The 17,050-nt window shown below is 44.1% G+C and overlaps 1 protein-coding gene across 2 annotated transcripts in view; it reads right to left on the reverse strand.

The window, feature by feature from the left end:
- EDARADD (EDAR associated via death domain) overlaps nt 1–17,050 on the reverse strand; it is a 54,953-nt gene that overhangs the window by 15,452 nt on the left and 22,451 nt on the right. The window lies entirely within an intron of this gene.

Below are 17,050 nucleotides of genomic sequence, written 5' to 3' on the forward strand. Positions count from 1 at the left end.
TACGGTTTGGTGAGAAGAGTGGTTTGTGAAAGCAGCTCTAGCAGAGTGGTGGAAGCCAATGCACAGCTTCTAGCTGCCTCATTTTCTTCTGTCTTTGAAGCCTCGGCTTAGACATCACCAGCTCTAGGAAGTTTCTCCAAAGTCTCCGTCTGGGTGACAGGCCCTGGGTGCTCCCACAGCATCCTGGACCTGCCACTCCCCAGGGCGCTCGTTACACTGAGTGGGGAGGTTTGCAGTATCTCTTCTGCACTAGACCCTACATTATGAGGCAAAGGGTCTTGTCCATGCTGTCCTGTAGTGATTAACATGTGTCTGAGACAGATAACACAGAAGATCTGCGAGAGGGGAAGTGGGAGGGAGGGAGGGAGGAAAGAAGACTTAAATACAGCCCCGGCTCTGAGTTCTCCAGACCAGAGGATGCTGCTCTTCAAGCTGCTTCCTTACCCCTCCCCCATTCCCTTCCACCCTGCTCTCTGGCCTCATCTCCTTGGTCACCAGTTGCGCACCTCCACCCCCAATCCATCCTTCTCACCTGGCTCCTGTCACTTAGTCACTGTCAACCATCTCAGTGATATGTTTAAAAACACCCTAGATGTGTCCGTCAGCTGTGGGCCTTGCCAGTCCTTAGCTCTGCATGATTCTACTCCACCAGTCTTGCTCTAAATGCTGAGGATTGCTGGGGAAAAAGAAATGACAAGCCTCACACATTCATGAGCTCACAAATCTGATCTCAGCTGGGTCCCAGCTGCTTTTTGGTCATTCTTGGTTTCCCTTCAAATCGTCCTCGTCAAGGCCCTGTTGGGTCCTGTTCCAAAGCTTTTCTGTTCAGAGATTTCTGTTCAGAGGACTCGTTTTAATTCTGAGTGAAGTTCAAGTGCAATCTGTTGGGTTTTTGGAAACAACCTAAATGTCCATCAATAGATGAATGGATTAACAAAATGTGGAATACTATTCACCCTTAAAAAGGAAGGAAATTCTGACACATGCTACAGTAAGAATGAACCTTTAGGACATTATGCTAAGTGAAATAAACCAGTCACAGACATACAAATACTATATGATTCCATTTATATGAGTTACCTAGAGGAGTCAAATTCAAAGAGACAGAACGTAAAATAATGATTACCAGGGAGTGGGGCAAGGGAGAATGGGGAGTTAGTGTTTAATGGGGATAGAATTTCAGTTTGGGAAGATGAAAAAGTTCTGGAGATGGATGGTGGTGAAGGCTGCACAACAATGTGAATGTACCTAATGCCTCTGAACTCTACACCTAAAAATGATCAAGATGGTAAATACTGCTTGTGTATCTTACCACAGGGGTCCCCAACCCCCAGGCTGCGGACCGGTACTGGTCTGCGGACTGTTAGGAACCGGTCCCTGGTGCCAAAAAGGTTGGGGACCACTGTTTTACCACATACAAATTTTTTAAAATCTCCTTAGGAAATCTGAAGGTAACCACGAAGTTGAATGCCAATGGTTTATATATCCAAGTAGGCTAAAGAAAACCCCCATTTTGTAAAACCTTTCCATTGTGAATACGAGGGAGTTACCTTATATTTGGGCAAATTTGTTAACCTCTGCTAAGAATTCTTTGAGTAGAAAGTTGGCTAGGTGACACTAATTTTGCACTTTGGTGAGTTTATAACCTGGTCGTCGGGTCCCATTTCTGCTTAGGGAGCTGCAGGAACCAGGTGCTGAACAGGAGTCCCCCGTGGAGACTTACACATGGTGATTTCACACCAGGCTCCGAGCAGTAGCAACTCCAGGGCCAAGAAGACACTCGGGGAAAAGCTCTCAACTCAGAGATGAACGTACTCTGTGTGCCATCCACATGGGGGGATGGACTGATGGGCCGAACATGCTGACAGACTGCCGGGGAGGGTACTAACCAGCATCAGATTGATGGGGCCAGGTACCGATTTCTGGGAAACGTGCTCTTCTGGACTGTTCGGTTCATCTTTAAATGTCTATGCTTAGGGACTTCCCTGGTGGTGCAGCAGTTAAGAATCTGCCTGCCAATGCAGGGGACACAGGTTTGATCCCTGGTCTGGAAAGATCCCACATGCCGCGGAGCAACTAAGCCCGTGCGCCACAACTACTGAGCCTGTGCTCTAGAGCCCATGAGCCACAACTACTGAGCCAGTGCACCACAACTACTGAAGTCCGCGTGCCTAGAGCCCGTGCTCCGCAACAAGAGAAGCCACCACAATGAGAAGCCTGCGCACCGCAACGAAGAGTAGCCCCCGCTCACCGCATACTACAGAAAGCCCGTGCGCAGCAACGAAGACCCAATGCAGCCAAAAATAAAATAAATTTATTTTAAAAATGTCTATGCTTAGCTAACTAATAAAGAGCCCCATCTTTATAATTTTTCAAACTAAGGGGAGGATAACTGAGTGGGAAAGCACTCAACAGGTTGGTTAATCTGACTGTAGCCTAAATCTGGTTGGAAACCACCAAGAAGACCAAAGTTATCACTGCCCACCTGGTGGCAGCAACCTACACGAAAGACAAAGAGCCTGAGAAGAAAGGACTCCCAAATGACTTAACACCGAATTACTTAACTAGCTGCTTTGGGAGAACAACCAATGCTAAAGCTTATGGATTTAGACTGTTCTAAATCTTCTCTCATCACTCAGCCAGTGCAGCTCAAGCACCTTTCAATGCTATGAATTCCCAAGACAGACCCAACATCCGTGTAACTCTTCTGAATGCGTTTACTGATTATCCACTTCTAAACATGAGGACTAGACTATGTCTCCTGTTGGGTTTTTCTAAGCAATTTATACTCAATATTTTCTTTGTTTGTTTTTTGGCTGCTTCATTGCTGCACGTGGGCTTTCTTTTAGTTGCAGCGAGCATGGGCTACTCTTCGTTGCAGTGTGCAGGCTTCTCATTATGGTGGCTGTTCTTGTTGCAGAGCACATGCTCTAGGCACGTGGGCTTCAGTAGTTGTGGCTCACGGGCTCTAGAGTGCAGGCTCAGTAGTTGTGGCGCATGGGCTCAGCTGCTCCACGGCACGTGGGATCTTCCCAGACGAGGGCTCGAACCCATGCCCCCTGCATTGGCGGATGGATTCTTAACCACCGTGCCACCAGGAAAGCCCTATACTCAATTCTTTTCCTGCAAATTAATTACTATTGCAGCAACTGTTTACTTTCATTTTTATTTTTTACTGAAGTATAATATACATATAGAAAAATGGACATATCTATTTACTTGAAAGTATACAGGCATAGCCTGGAGATACTGCAGGTTTATTTCCAGACCACCACAATAAAGCGAATATCTCAATCAGGCAAGTCACACGAATTTTTTGGTTTCCCAGTGCATGTAAAAGTTATGCTTACACCATCCTGTAGTATTAAGTGTACAATTGCATTCTGTCTAAAAAACAATCTACATACCTTAATTTAAAAATACTTTACTGCTAAAAAATGCTAACCATCATCTGAGACTTCAGCGAGTCATAATCTTTTTGCAGTAGTAAGGTCAAAGATCACTGCTCCCAGATCACCATCACACATATGATAATAATGAAAAAGTCTGAAATATTGCAAGAACTACAAAATGTGACTCAGAGACATGAAGTGGGCAAATGTTGTTGGAATAATGGCGCTAATAGACTTACTGGAGTCAGGGTTGCCCCAATTTGTAAAAGACACAATATCTGCAAAGTGCAATAAAGCCAAGAGCAATAAAACAAGGTCTGCCTGTATTCCAGCAACTGGCTTTTAGAAATGTGTTTCAGTCAGGATACATTCATCAAGCACCGATTCAGTGCTGGCAACAATGCAGACCCCTGATACTGCAAGGTTACGATCCAGTAATGGGACAAAAACACGCACATAAACACTGTTACCACAAGGAATAACGTGTGAAAAAGGCACAGACCGAGTGCCAAGGGAGCACAAAGGTGGGCAGGAACTCGAGTGAGACCTCAGAAACAGGGCAAGTTTCACAGAGGATGAAAGAACTAAATCTGGAAGAATAGGAATTTGAAATGAATGTTATGGTGCTTTGCTAGGATGAGAGCAAACCTGTGGGTTTGTGTACATTTAGTTCTTTCTTCTCTTCAGCGAGATTTCTATCCAATTACAAGGGAGACCTGCTACTTCTGGAGTTGAAGTGAAGGTCAAAGACTGCAGTGGCTGTTCCTGTGACTTCAAGGCGGGGACGCTGAGGTGTAATTTCATACCTCGGCTATGGTTTCAAAGATGAAAGAAGAAGGGGGCTTCCCTGGTGGCGCAGTGGTTGAGAGTCCGCCTGCCGATGCAGGGGACATGGGTTTGTGCCCCGGTCCAGGAAGGTCCCACGTGCCGCGGAGCGGCTGGGCCTGTGAGCCATGGCCACTGAGCCTGTGCGTCTGGAGCCTGTGCTCCGCAACGGGAGAGGCCACAGCAGCGAGAGGCCCACGTACAGCAAAAAAAAAAAAAAAAAATAGAAAGAAGGAGGGGTTTTCCCTTTGGGGGTAAAGTATAGTTGGTTATTGTTCAGAAATATCACAAAGTATTTTACAGGAGATTATGGCCTATGTTTCTGCCTATGTTTCTGTCATTCACAAATCCTGGGCCGGAGGATACAAGCGACGCTGGAGCACAGACCAGTCGAAGGTTCGAGATAAGGAAGTGCATTCGTGAACTCTTCAGTCTCTGATTTTCCTGTGCTGCATAATTGTGTGCTAGCTGAAGAAAGACCACCTGGCTTCAAGGGCCAAAATATGAAAAGTTTACTAAGCCAAAATACCACCTAAATGTCTGGATGATTTAGTCCATCACTTTTCTTTTTTTTTCTTCTTTTTTTTTGCAGTACGCGGGCCTCTCACTGTTGTGGCCTCTCCCGTTGTGGAGCACAGGTTCCGGACGCGCAGGCTCAGCGGCCATGGCTCAGGGGCACAGCCGCTCCGCGGCACGTGGGATCTTCCCGGACCGGGGCACGATCCCCTGTCCCCTGCATCAGCAGGTGGACTCTCAACCACTGCGCCACCAGAGAAGCCCCATCACTTTTCTTTGAAGAAAACACCAAACACACACACAAAATAATAAGTACTCAAAATCATACTGTTTTTCAAAAAAGCAGCAAGAGATACAAAAATCTTTTTCTCCTAATCTCTTATCCCAGCTCCCTCCCCAGAGGTTACAACCTGGGGCACATGCTTCCTTGGTCCTTACTGACAGCCACACTTGCAACCTATATAGAGATGTTGTTTAGCCCCAAACCATACTAGTCTACAACTTGGTTTATTTAACAATATATTCTGAGTATCTTTTAAGGTCAGTGGTCTCTCCTCTTTTCAATGGCTTAATAGTATTACACGTGTCAAAGTACCAAAATTCATTCAACCAGTTCCTACCTATGTGCATGTAAGATACCCACAACTCTCCTCTGTTTCAAACACACTCTGCTGTGATGTCTGTGAGATCAAGTCCTTAAAGCGGGATCACTGGATCAATGGGTAATAGATGGCTGCCAAATAATTTCCTGAAAGTTGTTATCAATTTATACTCTCAAACGTGTATAAGGGCAGCTACACCCTGAAACCCACACCAACAGGAACTTTAAGTGAAATTCTAGCCCACTTGTGAAATTCAAAGGCATTACAGTCCACAGGGCACTGAACAATAATGAGAATATAAGCCGTTAGGTCAATTAGAGCAGATAAAGTAAAGGACCTGTGCAATTTAATGATTAACAAACAAACTTCTCTTCATGCTGCTCTCAGAGAAATAACTACTAAGTGCTAGGAAGCAGGCATTTTTGCCCTTTAGCTTGTACCTGTCTTACCACATTTTCTTTTGACTCGGTCCCAAAGTAGAAATAAGTCAAAGACACAGGCATGAATAGACTCTATCAAATTAGAGAACTATGATTTTTCTTTTAAAATTTCATTTCAGGAAAGCAATCTACAGATTCAACACGATCCCTATCAAACTACCAATGGCATTTTTCACAGAACTAGAACAAAAAATTTCACAATTTGTATGGAAACACAAAAGACCCCAAATAGCCAAAGCAATCTTGAGAAAGAAAAACGGGGCTGGAGTAATCAGGCTCCCTGACTTCAGACTATACTACAAAGCTACAGTAATCAAGACAGTATGGTACTGACACAAAAACAGAAATACAGATCAATGGAACAGGATAGAAAGCCCGGAGATAAACCCACACACATATGGTCACCTTATCTTTGATAAAGGAGGCAAGAATATACAATGGAGAAAAGACAGCCTCTTCAATAAGTGGTGCTGAGAAACTGGACAGATACATCTAAAAGAATGAAATTAGAACACTCCCTAACACCATACACAAAAATAAACTCAAAATGGATTAAAGACCTAAATGTAAGGCTGGACACTATAAAACTCTTAGAGGAAAACATAGGCAGAACACTCTATGACATAAATCACAGCAAGATCCTTTTTGACCCACCTCCTAGAGAAATGGAAATAAAAACAAAAATAAACAAATGGGACCTAATGAAACTTAAAAACTTTTGCACAGCAAAGGAAACCATAAACAAGATGAAAAGACAACCCTCAGAATGGGAGAAAATATTTTTAAACGAAGCAACTGACAAAGGATTAATCTCCAAAATATACAAGCAGCTCATGCAGCTCAATATCAAAAAAACAAACAACCCAATGCAGTGGTTAAGAATCCACCTGCCAATGCAGGACACATGGGTTCAAGCCCTGGTCTGGGAAGATCCCACATGCCGCAGATCAACTAAGCCGTGCGCCACAACTACTGAAGGCTGCACACCCCAGAGCCCTGCTCCATAACAAGAGAAGCCACAACATTGAGAAACCCAGGCACCACAACGAAGAGTAGCCCCTGCCCGCCGCAACTAGAGAAAGCCCTGTGCAGCAATGAAGACCCAACACAGACAAAAATAAATTAATTAATTAACTGAAAAAAACCCAAACAAACAACCCAATCTGAAAATGGGCAGAAGACTTAAATAGACAGTTCGCCAAAGAAGCTATACAGATTGCCAACAAATACATGAAAGGATGCTCAGCATCACTAATCATTAGAGAAATGCAAATTAGAGCTACAGTGAGGTATCACCTCACACCAGTCAGAATGGCCATCATCAAAAAATCTAGAAACAGTAAATGCCGCTGAGAGTGTGGAGAAAAGGGAACCCTCTTGCACTGTTGCTGGGAATGTAAATTGATACAGCCACTATGGAGAACAGTATGGAGGTTCCTTAAAAAAACTAAAAATAGAACTATCATAGGACCCAGCAATCCCACTACTGGGCATATACCCTGAGAAAACCATAATTCAAAATGACTCATGGGGCTTCCCTGGTGGCACAGTGGTTGAGAGTCCGCCTGCTGATGCAGGGGACACGGGTTCGTGCCCCGGTCCGGGAAGATCCCACATGCCGTGGAGTGGCTGGGCCCATGAGCCATGGCCGCTGAGCCTGTGCATCCGGAGCCTGTGCTCCGCAGCGGGGCGGCGGGGGGGGGGCACAACAGTGAGAGGCCTGCATACCGCAAAAAACAAAACAAAACAAAAACTCATGTACCACAATGTTCATTGCAGCACTATTTACAATTGCCAGAACACGGAAGCAACCTAAGTGTCCATTGACAGATGAATGGATAAAGAAGATGTGGCACATATATACAATGGAATATTACTCAGCCATAAAAAGAAACAAAATTGAGTTATTTGTAGTGAGGTGGATGGACCTAGAGTCTGTCATACAGAGTGAAGTAAGTCAAAGAGAAGAACAAATACAATATGCTAACACACATATGTGGAATCTAAAAAAAGAAAAAAAAAAAGGTTCTGAAGGACCTAGGGCCAGGACAGGAATAAAGACACAGACGTAGAGAATGGACTTGAGGACACGGGGAGGGGGAAGGGTAAGCTGGGATGAAGTGACAGAGTGGCATGGACATATATACACTACCAAACGTAAAATAGATAGCTAGTGGGAAGCAGCCGCATAGCACAGGGAGATCAGCTTCATGCTTTGCGACCACCTAGAGGTGTGGGATAGGGAGGGTGGGAGGGAGATGCAAGAGGGAGGAGATATGGGGATATATGTATACGTATAGCTGATTCACTTTATTATATAGCAGCAACTAACACAACACTGTAAAGCAATTATACTCCAATAAAGATGTTAAAAAGAAAAAATAAATAAAATTTCATTTCTGGGAAGTTCATTATAGAAAAAAGGGACTCAAGGTCCTGAAATGATGACTGTGGTTGGGTGGCATGAATTTGTAGTGGGAAGAGCAGTTTGCGTTTCATCGTTTTCTCCAGGAATCAAAAACAGAGAAAGGAGGAGGTCCTAGTCCACCTAACCTAGGGCTGGGCAAGGCAGGGTCCACCCAGAATCAGCAAGAGCATCACCAAAATGCCTGATGAGTGGAGGCTGTTAGCAGTGAAACTTATGGGCAGAGGGAGTGAGGGGGAGGAAGAAAGAAAACAGACCCGGTTAGGTCACCGATGTGGGAGGGACTGTCCCCAGGGATAAAATGTGATGGTTCCATGTATGGCAGAGCACAGTGAGAAGGCAGGCAGGTCACTGGAAGATACAGCCCAGAATAAATAAACGTAGGCTAGAAAAAGTAAGGTGACACAACTTGAGGCAGTTAAACAACAAATGGGAGATAGAATCAGATCATTATCTGTTTTAGGCAAACTTGTCTAAGGTATTCAAAGGCAGAAAGAAAAGATCCACAGCTCTTAAAGACCCTAGCCAAGCTCACCTGGTATTATTCTCGTAGTTTTCACTTTCTAATGGTTAGTGCATCTATTCATTGATTCTAACGTAGCACCTTCCATCACCATGTTACAGGAGAGATAGTCAACTCTGTAGGCTGATGGAAAGGTAGATAAATGAAGCACAAAGGGAGCAGGGAGACTAAGGAGCACAAGGCAAGAGAGATTACAGACTGAAATTCATAGAGTCGAACAGGTGATTCCCATTCTAGCAAAACCAACCCCTTGAAATTCCTTCTCCCTCCTCTAAATGCCCAGACAGCTCTGTCTCAAGAACCAACCTTCTGACAGCCTGTTTAAAGAAAGTGCAGCCTGTTTGGACTGGGAGATGGTGACTGCAAGGCTAAAGGGAGTCCCTCTCACGAAAGTTAAAAATACCAAGTGTAAGGAAATTCCCTGGCTGTCCTAATGCACTTCCATTGCACGGGGCCCGGGTTCGATCCCTGGCACAGCCAAAAAATAAGTAAAATAAAATAAAGGAACTTAATAAAATCCAGATCAATAATGTAAAATTCACAATGTTTTCCATGAAATAAAAAATTAATAAACATACAAAGAAGGAGGAAAATCTGATTAATAACTAGGAGAAAATACGTCAATAAAAAAAAAAAAAACCCTTAAAAATACCAAGTGCAGGTTCTGGGCAAAGTTCTCTAGATTTATCTGGTTCCCCATCTCTAAACTTCACATCAGGAGCGAAGTACAGAATTACCAAGTATTTCCTAAAAGCAGAACAATCTGATTTTCCCTTAGAGAACAAACGAAAGGACTCGCCAATCTATCAAACAGATCTTGTTGGAGCTTGAAAGGATTGCTGCATATCCAGAAGGGCAGGTATCAGAAGATACCATCTACGGCAAGTGCTGGTGGGGTCCATTCCCTGTCATTAAAACACATGTACCTGTTTCGGGTTTGCAGATGGTCTCTGCCAAGGCAATGAGGCTGCTGGATGGGACTTTGCCACTTTAAAGACAAGAGCAACCCCTCCATTTATCAATTTTGTTCCAGTAGTTTACCCTAGTGCTAGTCTGCCAGACTGACAGCACTGAGAACTGTGGAAAAGCCTGTCTCCTTAGATTTAGGCCAGGCAAGAGGCCCGGCAGCCACTGGTAACACCAAGTGCTACCGATTCAGAAATGCTAGGCATGAGGGGGTGGATGGGGGTGGAGGGATGATGGACAAGGACCCAGGTCCCAACTCGGCCTCTCAACCACTGGCTCAGGTCCCCTCTGTGAAACAACATGATTTCTATGGTCCCCTTCAGCTCTAAAGATGCCAAGTTGTCAATGTGAGCATCTGGGCCCAAACCCACTTTCTAAATGGTCAGGATTAGCAATGCCAAGCCTCCCCGCTGATTTAGTACCAGGGGGCACCAAGCTCAGGAGATAAGGTATAACACAGACAGGGCTCCGGCCTCTGTCAGAACAGAGGGTGTACAGGAGAGCTGGGAGGAAGGTGAGAGCCCAGAGGGTATGTGAAGGGCCAAGGCTACAGGGCAGAGTCCCGCCTGAGATACAAAATGTGTGTCCTTGGAAATAAAAGACTTCTGTTTCTTTGGTGAATAAATAAGATACAAAATTAATCTCTTGGGCCGCTACTTTAGCATCAGTTGTTAAAGCCACTTTTCTGTCTTGGCTATCATATTATACTTTGTATAATACTATCAACGGACCAGCATGCTTGGAGTTTCTGTGGTTTAAAACTGGATGTATGTCCCCTGCCCACCATTTACTCTGGGTAATATAATGTGGAACTTTAAAAGGCTTGTTTAATTTCGAAGACATCAATTAGCTGTTGATAGGCTCCCGATAGATAAGGCGACATGTTTTTTAAAATTTGGTCGTATTTATGACTAGGAATTGACTTTGAGTCCTTACAGCTTGCTTAGTGGAAGAACAAACTGTCAGTGTGGCTTATTAGGTGCAGCCTGTAAATGGAGATGTACATGCAGTCTAAGGAAATATATAGCCTTATACGGTGGGGACTGACACCTGGATGTCCACCATAGCAGTACTGAGAACAGTAAAACAGTTGAAACAATCTCAAAGTCCCATAACTGGGAAACTCAAGTAACTCTATGGCTTAGAATATAACAGGATAGGGGATGGGATGTTTTCCCACTGTCTTAAGAGTTTTAATTGGGGCCCCAAGCTCAGGACAATGGTATGCATACACCCCACGGAGAGGTGCCAGGTAAACCCCAAAGGACCAGCTGAGAAGGGCCAAGAATAGTGGCATGAGCCCCACCCTCAGCTTATAGAAGAGGAAGAGATTTCTCTGAAGGACTCAGTGGAAGAAGTGAGAGTGGGGGCTGCTTTCCTTCCTCTGCCCATAAGGAGGAAGGGGCAGCTCTCAGCTCCGCCCCCCAAGCCAAGTGAAGGGGGCCTCAAGGTCACCACTTGTTGGGGGTAGAGGCCGGAAGGGGAGACGGCCTGTCACTCCTTAGCCTGATGCTTGTTGATGTGTAAATAGCCATAGTGCCAAACCCTCTGCCACTGGGAGACACTACCCTGTGTGTATGAGGAGACAGAAGCCAGCTGGAGCTTTCCTGACGGTCGGACAGTGGGGTGAGCTTGCCACTGCCGAGTGGACCAGAGCCATCGCCATCTTGAAAGGACCCTGTCCAAGGTAAGAGGTGCAGGATGTAGGCCTGGGAGAGAAGGAGCTGGGGTTAGCTGTTGGGGGCAGCTGTGAACATTCAGCTGGGAATGCTTTGCCTGTATCAGATAATTGCAGTGTTGAATTCCCACCTGCTCGGGAAGGGGAGGAGGACCAGGGTCACCTGCCCCTCTCTCGGGCCTCAACATTTCAGATCAGGCCTGAGTTGGAGGTGGAGAAAGGCTTTGAACTTGGATGAGAGATTTAACTACTGTATGGAGTTCATTTCATTTAAGAGCTTAAAAAAAAGATGAACTCAGTTTTTCCCCACTGCCCAGATAAGCTATTTTCTTATTTTTCGACAGTGGCCCCACTATGCACCTGGTCACCAGCTGGAACTCTCTGAAGCAGATCTCCAACCCTCCCTTCTCTTCGTTCCAAGTCCTGTCAGACACTGAATCCCTGACATCTCTCCCTCAAAATGTGTTGTTATGTCTTGGTTCTTCTTTTTCTTTTTTTTCCAAGCATTTTTAGGGGTTGAATGGTGTCCCTCCAAAGATGCACACTGGAGTCCAAACCCCCAGTACCTCAGAGTGAGACTGTATTTGGAGAGAGGCTCTTTACAAAGGTGATCAAGTTAAATGAGGCCACGAGGGTGGGCGCTAAACCAATATGACTGGAGTCCTTAGAAAAAGGGGAAATTTGCACAGAGACAGGCACACGCAGAGGGAAGATGATGTGAAGAGACACAGGGAACAGACGGCCGTCTACACACCCAGGAGAGTAACATGGCACAGATCTTTCCCTCACGGCCCTTGAGAGGAACCAACCCTGCCCACACCTCGATTTCAGACTCACAGGCTCCACGCTGTGAAACAATGCATTTCTGTTGCTTACAGCACCCTCTGCGTGGTGCTTCGTTACGGCAGTCACAGCGAGTGAACACTAACCCCTTGGAATTACAATCCCCGCTCTTCATTCTTCCTTCCACAGCTGCACTGGGGCCCCTGGGATGAGCTTCCTATAACAGCCACTTGGGGTCTCCTGGCCTCAGTCTTTCTTCCTACCCATCCCCTTGACGAGCCACTACAAGGATAACCTTTCTAAGACTCTCTTTTTATCCCATCATTTCCCAGGGCGTGGAAGATGAAGCCCGTACTTCCAACGTGGCCCTCAAGATTCCTCTAGAGCAGCACCTCCCTCGGTGGCACTTAAGAGAAAACTGTTGGGGGACAGGTATGCTGGGGTGGGAAAAACAAGCCTTTCTCTGATCAAAGAAGCTTGCTTACCTGTTGAATGACCTCAGTAAATGTCTTCTCTCTGTCTTTTCCCTCTGTTTCTGTGCTGAGACTCTCTGAGAACCTAAGGGAGAGTCTCTTAGCTTAAACATTCCAACTCAGCTTTCCTTGCCGGAGATTTAAAAACGCCCAATTTCACTGAAAGCTCTAAGTGTGTATCACCGTTCCCCCAGCACCTAGGAGAGTAGTGGTGAGACATTCTTGGACTCAAATGCTGGATGGATGGATGGATCATCGTCTATCCACTCGCAATCTATTTCCAATTTATCAAACACTGTCATACCACCACCTACTTCACGAAGGCCTATGGCCTCCCTGCTGTATGAACAGAACAAACTCTTTAGTCCCCTAATATCTTGGCTGGATTTCTTTTTATTTATTTATTTAAAATTTTTATTTTATATTGGAGTATAGTTGATTAACAGTGTTGTGTTAGTTTCAGGTGTACAGCAAAATGATTCAGTTATACATATACATGTATCTGTTCTTTTTCAAATTCTTTTCCCATTTAGGTTATTACAGAATACTGAGCAGAGTTCCCTGCACTATACAGTAGGTCCTTGTTGATTATCTATTTTAATTATAGTAGTGTGTATAGTCAATTCCACTTCGATGGATTTCTTCCCTTCCTGCCCCATCCAAATGTCATCATTCAAGGCACAATTCAAATATGACATCAACTAACTCAACTTCTTGCCTTTACATCTAAAAAAGAAGTTTCTATCTTTCCCCTTCTTCTAGTCTTGCCTCTGAAAAAGAGTTGAGGTTCTTACTTTTAAAATGCTAACTCATCTCTCTGTACCTTTGATAACTTTACTTATCTAACATAGGGGCACATATATCTCACCTTCCAGATTACAAATTCCTTGAGGGAAAGCAATGTGCTGTGTCTTCTCCACAAGTTATTGCTAAGGATGTTATCAATAAACAGTTGCTAAGAAAATTAATCCTCTCTACCTTCCACAGGGAAAACAAATCCCATTAATTATTCCACTTCTCTTTCTTCTCCCTCTTAATTTTTAATCTCTCCACTCCTGGTGATAACTTATCCTTTAAAATCTGTTGTTCCCCAAACTTAAAAAAAGAAGCTTTTCCTGTATCTTCCAACACCTTCAAATAAAAGTTTACTACTTTTTCCTTGCTACCTTAACGAATTTGACAGAACTACATAAACTTTCTTATCACCCACTCACTCCTTCAGCCTTTTGCAATTATGTTTTTGTCCCTATGATCGAGTTCCTTCCTGAAAGGTCCCAGTAACATCTGAAAGGACAAATCCAAAGGTGTCTTTGTAGGTCTCACCCTTGACCACAGGATGATGTTGACGGCCCTTTCCTTGGCACGTGAAGCAATGCCCAATCCTGGCCTTTTTCTCTCTTTATTCAACATGTATTTATTGAGACTTTACTATGTGCTAGGGATGGAGGATACACTTACAAGCCAAAAAACACAGCAGTCCCTGCCCTCGTGGGGAGAGACAATGAAGCCATCAGCAAACATGTAACTGTAAACTGGGAAAGTGCTGCAAAGGAAAGTACAGATGCCTCGACCACTGACTGTTCTTCTCTGGCCACTCCTCTGTCTGCCTCTGAGCTCCTTTTATTCCTCTGGCCTCCAGATTGTTCTTCAAGGCTCCATCCTGGGCTCTCCCCTCTGCTTTTCCACAAGGACTCTCTCATCGACAGTCCCATCCTCCCCTTGGGCTTCAAGTGTAACCTCCTGATGCAGGAATCCTAAACCAACCCCCAATGCGGCCCTTCCTATCACACATCTCACATACCCCAAACTCTATAGACCATTATCTCCTTTTTCCACAGCCCACAAACAAACAAACAACTCTCAATGCTAAAAACACACAAATCTTATCGTCCTCCTGAATTCTCTATTGATATTGTTAGTAGCATCCCTCTCCCAATCACAGGCCTAAGACCTGGTCTCATCCTCTCTCCAGTCTCCCAGGGTCCCAGATACAGTCATGGGACCATCCCTTAAAACCACCAATACTTTCCATCTGCCTCTCTCTGGCATTCAAGGCTCTAGGACCCCAGATCCAACAGATCTTCCAGTCTCACTGCCTACAATCTCCCAATACTTCAGCTCCAGGCAAAGTATTTGTCCCTGACTCTTCTCAGAGCCTTTGCTTACAGCATTCCTTCTACCAGGAGCGCTTTCACCCTGCCCTCAGACACACATCCTCGAATCTATTTCTGTTATCAATAAATATCAGAGGTGACAGTATCATGCAGCCATTCAGACGGATGGTAAGGCCATGTAGCAAACTGGATGAAATGTTTGTGAGATAATATTATATAACAAAAGCAAGATATAAAGTTGTCTGCAGTTTCTATAATTATCCTTATGAAAAAAATGTATAAGGGAATACATCAAAATGACAAAAATAGAGTATTAGAGTGGTGCAATTTTGGATGAATTTTTTTGTTTTTCTAGATTCTAAATTCCATTTAGTGTGGATTTTAAAATATATATATACTTCAAAATAGTTTTAGATTTACAGAAAATTTGAGAAGATAGTATAGAGCATTCCTGTACACCCTACACCAGTTTCCCTTATTACCAACACCATAAATTCGTATCACACTAATAATACCATATCATACCAATAATTTAATGTGGTTTTTAAACCTTAAAAAAAATTAGTTTGGTAAAACCAAAAAAAAACAGCATAAATAGAAGAAAATGTCATTTTTTTCATAACTTCTAACTCCAACTTAGCATCCTAATATTTACTGTTTTTCTTACTACCTCAGTTTCCTCTTGGCATGGATTCTTGGCTACAAACTGGAACAAATTTTGCTTTACTATAATTTGCCATACATGTGTGCCTATAGTTAAAGTAGTTAAAATTTTATTGTTTGACAAAGGTTCTGGGAAACATTTTCTATAACATAAAGAACCGTGAGGGTGAAAGAGACTCTTTGCTCCCAATGCAGGGTGCCTGGGTTCGATCCCTGGTTAGGCAGCTGGATACCACATTCATGCTGCAACTAGGAATTCGCATGCCACAACTAAGGAACCCATGAGCCACAACTAAGGAGCCCACCTGCCACAACTAAGACCCAGCGAAACCAAATAAATATATAAATAAATATTTTAAAAAAAGAACCATGGAAAAATTTTAAACAGCTGAACCATATCCACATTTAGAATCTAATGCTGTGTACACTGCTTCTCCAGGTCTGGAAGCTCTGCCTGGGGTCTGCCTCCCCCCACTCCCCCTGGTATAGTTCATGTCCAAGAATACCCGGTCTCAGAACATATGCTCGACAAGTACCAGCTGTAACAAACTGTAGAAGCATGATAGCTCTAATAGATGGGGTATTGATTTTCTTTTTTTTTTTTTTGCAGTACGCGGGCCTCTCACTGTTGTGGCCTCTCCCGCTGCAGAGCACAGGCTCCAGACACGCAGGCTTAGCAGCCATGGCTCATGGGCCCAGCCGCTCCGCGGCATGTGGGATCTTCCCAGACCGGGACATGAACCCGTGTCCCCTGCATCGGCAGGCGGACTCTCAACCACTGCGCCACCAGGGAAGCCCTGTTTTTGTTTTTTTTTAAACATTTCTCCCCTAGTGAGTTTTCTTTGTTCTAACTACCAAGTTGGTTTCAAAGACTCTTTCTGGATATCTAGCAGTTAGAACAAATCCTATAGATTATGCAAAGAAATAACCAACTGCAGTAGGTAGGTACAGTGCTACTTTTTATAGGAATGTAAGACACCCTGTTTTAAAACAGAACTTAAATAAAAATCTCAAATAGGTTTTTCCCACTTTCTTTAGCTGATAAATCTTTTTCCATCTTTAAAGACAGGCTACTTGATAAAGCCAGAACTATAACACTGAAATCAGAAAAAGTACTGAACAGTGTCCTAATGCATATTCTGTACCTAATCTTAAATGATTTTGGAAAATCACTAAAACTAAACAAACAACGTAACATTTTTGTATCTTCAAAGGAGTCTGTATCCTGTTGCAAAAAATGTGGGGAGCAAAACTTTATTAAACAAATTAAGGATTGCAAGAAAGGAAAAATTTATACTTTAGGTTCACTAAAATAGCTCAAATTCAGTCAATGTCAAACTCAATCATTAGACTGTAATTCCAAGAAAAATGCTGAGCATCAGGACTAATAAATGAGAAAATAATATTCTCAGTGGGCGACTGAAGATCCCCAAATCAAAGTTAAAGGTAGCAACACTGGGCTTCCCTGGTGGCGCAGCGGTTGAGAGTCCGCCTGCCGATGCAGGGGACATGGGTTCATGCCCTGGTCTAGGAAGATCCTACATGCCGCAGAGTGGCTGGGCCTGTGAGCCATGGCCGCTGAGCCTGCGTGTCCGGAGCCTGTGCTCCGCAATGGGAGAGGCCACAACAGTGAGAGGTCCACGTACCACA

Source organism: Lipotes vexillifer, unplaced genomic scaffold, assembly GCF_000442215.2.
Source record: "Lipotes vexillifer unplaced genomic scaffold, Lipotes_vexillifer_v1.1 scaffold1088, whole genome shotgun sequence".
NCBI classification, from domain to species: domain Eukaryota; kingdom Metazoa; phylum Chordata; class Mammalia; order Artiodactyla; family Lipotidae; genus Lipotes; species Lipotes vexillifer.